Source organism: Cucumis melo, chromosome 12, assembly GCF_025177605.1.
Source record: "Cucumis melo cultivar AY chromosome 12, USDA_Cmelo_AY_1.0, whole genome shotgun sequence".
In the NCBI taxonomy this organism is placed as follows: domain Eukaryota; kingdom Viridiplantae; phylum Streptophyta; class Magnoliopsida; order Cucurbitales; family Cucurbitaceae; genus Cucumis; species Cucumis melo.
Genome location: NC_066868.1, coordinates 4439721 through 4446413, shown reverse-complemented (window position 1 = coordinate 4446413; position 6693 = coordinate 4439721).

Here is a 6693-nt window from a genome sequence, read left to right as displayed (position 1 = left end):
TAAATGTTTATTTACGAAGCCACGAAAGGTATTTGAATTTCATGACTATTTTCAAGTATACATTTGGAGACTAGATTTCTTAAAGAAATTTATGCTAGCACGTAGATATTAAATGTTTGGAAAGTATTTAAACCACAACATTTTAAGCAAAGCATGAATTAGTATGAAGTTTTGTTTTAAGAACTACAATTTTCCACGAAAGAGCTGAGTAAAGTTCGAGCTTTGTGTAAAATTTATAAGCAGGCATGTTTTAATATTTTATGATGATTTATGAAATTTTCATTAACTACATGACTGAGATCTTGAGCCTGAGGCTAGAGATTACCGTGTGCACACTGGTTAGATTTCGTTGTTGGCGTTGAGTGTACTCCGTAACAACGATGCTGTCGTGAGTGCTGGGCGGGCCCCACTACGACAAAGACGATGGGAGTGCTGGGCGGGCCCCACTACATCGTAGTGCTTGTAAACCTTGTTGTACTAGGTGTACCCTACACAACGTAGATTCGTCATGTTAGTTAAAATGCTTCGATATACTTGATATGCCTTGCTAGATTTCAATGATGAACATGCTGAGTATTTAAGGAAGCTATTCTTACTATTACACATTTACATTTACGACTTGTATAAACAGATTTATATGTGTAAAGTTTTCACGTGCTCTTATCTTTAAATTCATAGTTTTAAACTAAGTCACTCACTGAGCTCCATAGCTCACCCTTTCCAAAATGTTTTACCCATTTTCCAGGTAGAGATGGACTTCCCGGTGCCTGATAGACTGCCTTAGTCTGCGGAAGCTTCATTATCGATTGCCAGTACGTGTTTTGAGTTGGGTATAAAGTCTGTTGTGTTGTGATGTATTCACACCCTTGTATGTTATAGATACTCCACAGTTTGTATAAGCTTTAGGAGCTGTAGTTGTGTAAATTTTGTTGGTTATATTTTGATTAAGGTGTCTTTAGGTTTACTCGTGAAATTGGTAAATTTTGAGGTACACTTCATGTATGTGTTTGACTAGCTGTGTTTGACTAGCCTAGGATTCGATGTGTTTTGTGGCATGTACAATAGTTTATATACTAGATTGGCAAGTTCATCACATGAAAGTTTTAAGCAGAGTCGACAGATACAGATACAGAATAACGTTGTTCGTCGGCTTCACGCCATCTTTCGGTCTAAGGTAGCAGGTAGTCCGGGAGGGGGTGTGACATAGCCAGCCCTTTGACCCAGTTGACCACGAATGGAACCCCTTTTGTTTCGAGCTCAGCATGCGAGAGCAACTTCCAGGAGCTTAAGCAGAAGCTAGTAACAGCACCAGTCCTGACAGTGCTCGATGGGTCGGGAAGTTTTGTGATCTACAGTGATGCCTCCAAAAAGGGACTGGGCTGTGTGCTGATGCAGCAGGGTAAAGTAGTTGCTTCTGCCTCCCGTCAGTTGAAGAGTCATGAGCAAAACTACCCTATCCACGACCTAGAGTTGGCAGCAGTGGTTTTTACACTAAAGATATGGAAGCACTACCTGTACGGTGAGAAGATACAGATTTTCACGGACCATAAGAGCCTGAAGTACTTCTTCACCTAGAACGAGCTGAACATGAGACAGAGGAGGTGGCTCGAGTTGGTGAAGGACTATGACTGCGAGATTCTGTACCACCCAGGTAAGGCAAACGTAGTAGCTGACGCGCTAAGTAGGAAGGTTGCACATTCAGCAGCACTGATCACCAAGCAAGCCATCTTACTCAGAGATTTTGAGAGAGCCGAGATTGCAGTCTCAGTAGGAGAGGTTACCTCACAGTTGGCTCAGTTGTCAGTACAGCCAACCCTGAGACAGAGGATTATTGTCGCTCAGTTAAATGATCCTTATTTGGTCGAGAAGCGTCGTTTGGTAGAGACAGGGCAAGGTGAGGACTTCTCCATATCCTCTGACGATGGCCTTACGTTTGAGGGACGCTTGTGTGTGCCGGAAGACAGTGTAGTCAAGACAGAGCTTTTGACTGAGGCTCATAGTTCTCCATTTACCATGCTCCCTGGGAGTACGAAGATGTACTAGGACTTAAGGAGTGTCTATTGGTGGAGGAACATGAAGAGAGAAGTGCCAGATTTTGTCAGTAGGTGTTTGGTGTGCCAGCAGGTGAAGGCACCTAGACAGCGGCCAGCCGGGTTTTTGCAACCCTTGAGTGTGCCAGGGTGGAAATGGGAGAGTGTGTCGATGGACTTCATTACAGGACTGCCCAGGACCCGAAAGGGCTATACAGTGATCTGGGTTGTTGTCGACAGACTCACGAAGTCAGCCCACTTTGTTCTAGGAAAATCCACTTACACTGCCAGTAAGTGGGGACAATTATATATGACGGAGATAGTGAGACTGCATGGAGTGCCCGTATCCATCATTTCAGATAGAGATGCTCGTTTCACATCGAAGTTCTGGAAAGGACTTCAACTTGCATTAGGCACGAGGTTAGACTTCAACACGGCCTTCCACCCTCAGACTGATGGTTAGACAGAGAGATTGAACCAGGTTTTGGAAGACATGCTGCGAGCCTGCGTGCTAGAGTTTTCAGGGAGTTGGGACTCCCATTTGCACTTGATGGAGTTTGCCTATAATAACAATTACCAGGCCACCATCGGCATGGCACCATTTGAGGCTATGTATGGTAAGTGTTGTAGATCTCCCGTCTGCTGGGGCGTGGTTGGTGAGCAGAGGATGCTAGGCCCCGAGTTAGTACAGACCACCAATGCAACCATACAGAAGATCCGAGCTTGTATGCTGACAGCACAGAGCAGACAGAAGAGTTATGCTGATGTACGACGTAAGGAACTCGAATTTGAGGTGGGAGACATGGTCTTTCTGAAGGTAGCACCTATGAAAGGTGTTCTGAGGTTCGAGAAGAAGGGGAAGCTGAGTCCATGTTTTTCAGGCACCTAGTGAGACTAGTAGTGGGTCCCTTACTGAGTATTTTATACTCACTCTCTCCATGTCATGTTTTTCAGGTATAGGCCGAGGTAGGGGCAAAGGCAAGCTGGCGAGCGACCAGAAGTGACCGTGGCGAGCCATAGGGATTTCTGCTTTCGCTTACACCCCGTTTTAGACATTTAGTACTTGAGTTTTATTTTCTTCCTTATTTACTATTTCATTTCTTTAAAAGTAGATAGGGCCCGAGTAGGATTTTAAATTTTTATTTATATTTTGGACATTACTCTGATTTGATTTTATAAATAAAATTCTGAGGTTTTATTTGTTTTCACTAAACTTTATGACTTAAATCATGCTATTTACATCTAGTAATGACTTCGGCTAAGTATAAGGAGTTGGGTCGTTACATTAATAACCACTTTAATGAATAGAATATAATTTTAAACTACAAACTACGAGTTTTAGGACATAAATTTCAACATATTCTTGATAAAAAGCTAGCTATTTTTACACATAAGAGTAGAGGCTGCCATGTGTTGGGTGGTCCACTAAGTAAAAGGATGGTTAAACGTGTTGAGTAACCGGTATTAAATGTGGGTTAGTAAAGATGCTGATGGTGAAGTGGTAATCAGTAAAGTAGTCCTTGCGTTGTAATTGCTGGTTTGTGTGATTTATTGTGTTGGTTATAGATTTCAGGAAACCAAGCTATAGGACTAATTCAAGCATAAATGAACACAAGTTGGTGTAAAATTCTAATTATGAGTACTTAAGGGCCAACTATAAAAATAGAACGGTGAATGTAGACCAAAATGCAAAAAGCAAAAAAAAAAAAAAAAAAAAACGATGTAGAGAAGTTTTGATGGGTTAGATCGACATAAGAGTCTCGAGAGCACATTTCCGATGAGTGTTGCCAAGTTACATTGGAGTTATTTATTTATTTACAGTAACATTCATTAATAAAATAGGAAACCAAAGGAAATATTTTCTCGCTGCATTTTGGTGTGTAAAGATTGATTTATATAGCCAAAATTCTAAAACTAAAATAGAACTAATTTCATAAGAACAAACATTTCCTATTTCAAAAAATTTAGGAAAAAAGTGTTCGGATTAGAGAAAAAATAATGATGAGAAAGACCAAAATTGAAGATGTCGAGTGTAATAATGTAAATAACATAACTAGTTGCAACATTGTCTTTTGAACAATTAAATATTAAAGGTAAGTTTCCACACTAGAACTCTAATAAAAGGCAAATGAAAGAAGGAAAAAAAAGTAGTAAAAGTAAGTTAGGGATGAAAATAGATAAAATTAGCTGAATATAATTTAATAAATAGGTGATATACTGAAATGAAGTTGCAATTAAAGTACCGTTTTCACTCATCTTTATTTCTATTAGTAACCTCCCTCATGCTTACACTCACTATCACTCTATTTATTTTTATATATTATTGAGTAACAGTTAATTTTTTTTTATTAGTATGATGTTTTGAAATAATACATCAAACATACGTAGCTATTCTCTAATACCACTACCTTACCAACTATGGTTGGCAGATATCCCATGAAACAATAAAGGATAATGTTTTTGTGAGTTGGATGGAGTTTATATTTTTACAATAAAGGCTTTAATAGATATTTCTTAAGCAATTATTCATCGTAAAGAAATTACAACAAAAATTAAAGGCATGGAAGCACTTTAAAGATTTAGTTCCGAAAATAAATCTTTTGTATTCAATTATTATAATGTGGTTGACGCATCAAATCATTTCAAATGAAAATTAGGGGGGTTAGAAGCACAAGTGAAGGTACAAAGACATTTATGAGCTCCAAAGCATACTGCAAAATCTACATCTTTAAGTTGGCTATTACACAAATAATAACATTGTTCCTTGACGCAAGTCCTCGCATCAGATAATGGTAGATCTCTATAGCATTTCTTTGGTGGCCATACTATACCTTGAACACTCCTAATCATCATCTCCTCACCTACAATACAAACCACCAAAAGACAAATATTTATTAATACGTTACTAACTTACATATTTTTACTGCATAACTAATTAAATTTATTAAAAGACTTAATCATGAATGAGTTATAAGACAATTACTTGTTAACATGTATCTATTTTATTATCTATTGATATCTTTTTCTCCTACAAAAGAAGTTCCATTTCATTGGATCTCAAGTATACACTAAACATCTTTGATTGCTAATGTATTTTTTGAAGAGCTATTAATTAGGTGAAACAAGTCGCATAGACTTAAACTTTCAGTATTGTACATGTCTATTTCATGAAATATAAATGTATTCAAATTGAATATGTATAGTCCCAATGAGATAAACTGCCTTTTATTGAACACGATATTTCAATATTGCAATGATGGAGAAGAAGTTGCTTACCACTAAAGATGAGGAAAAGAAGAACTATAGCCGAAATAATGTTTGACTTCATTCTTTTTCAAATACTTGTAGTTTTTTCTCTGAGATAAAATCTTATAAATACACAAGTAGTGATGTTCTTTTGATGATTGATATGTATGTGTATATATACACACAATGTAACTATTTTCCCTCATGCTAATTAATTTGTTTTGTTGTCTTTTCATGCTAATTAATTTAATGTACAATATTTATTGTATTGAATTATATTCTTTTTTCGGGTAGGGAACAAATTATTGTTTTTTTTTTTTTGCTATATTTATTCATATACATAATTAACTTTCTATGTAATTGTGTAAAATCTTCCGAATTCAATTTATTTGGTAGTCATCGCTTTTTATTGTTTTGTTATTTTAGTCCTTAAATTTGTTTATTTAACATTTGTAATAAAGAAAAACTTTATTCGAAGTCTATCAAAAGAAAAATGATTATATGGATTCTATTCCTGTAAAGGTTCGATTCTATTAGGTATGCAATTTATTTATCGACCAAATATATGTTTTTTACTTTCATGGTTGCGTCTTCTATTTTCATGCATTTTTTATAAAACTAAATGACTGATAGAACTTCCAATGAAGATTAAAGTAGTATTTTTTAATATATACATAGAAATAACAACATATAGTCAATAAAGGTTCGATTCTATTAGGTATGCAATTTATTTATCGACCAAATATATGTTTCTTACTTCTATTGTTGCGTTTTCTATTTTCATGCATTTTTTATAAAACCAAATGACCGATAGAACTCCCAATGAAGACTAAAGTAGTATTTTTTAATATATACATAGAAATAACAACATATAGTCAATAAAATGAAAGGGCGGATGTAGCACCCCAAATATTTAAGGTAATTTTGTTACTTAATTATCTTGAATAATGATTACATTATTATGGGTATTAGATTAATTGAAATTGGATGATAAGAAATTTATTTGGTGTAATGTGTTGGATTAATTGAGTATATATATGGCAATACATATTTAAATAAAACTTTTGGAATTTGGTAAGGAAGTCGTCTTTAACCCTCCCTCTGGGTCTAGTTTCAAATTTAGGGGGACGGGCGTTGTATGTTTACCCAAGGTCATCTCAGCCATGAAGGCTAGTAAACTACTCAGCCAGGGTACTTGGGGCATCTTGGCAAGCGTAGTAGATACCAGAGAGCCCGAAGTTTCCCTGTCCTCTGAACCAGTGGTAAGGGAGTACCCTGATGTTTTTCCCGACGAGCTTCCAGGATTCCGCCTCCCAGGGAGATAGACTTCGCCATCGAGTGAGAGTCGGGCACTGCTCCTATCTCGAGGGCCTCTTACAGAAATGCTCCAGCCGAGCTAAAGGAGCTGAAGGTACAG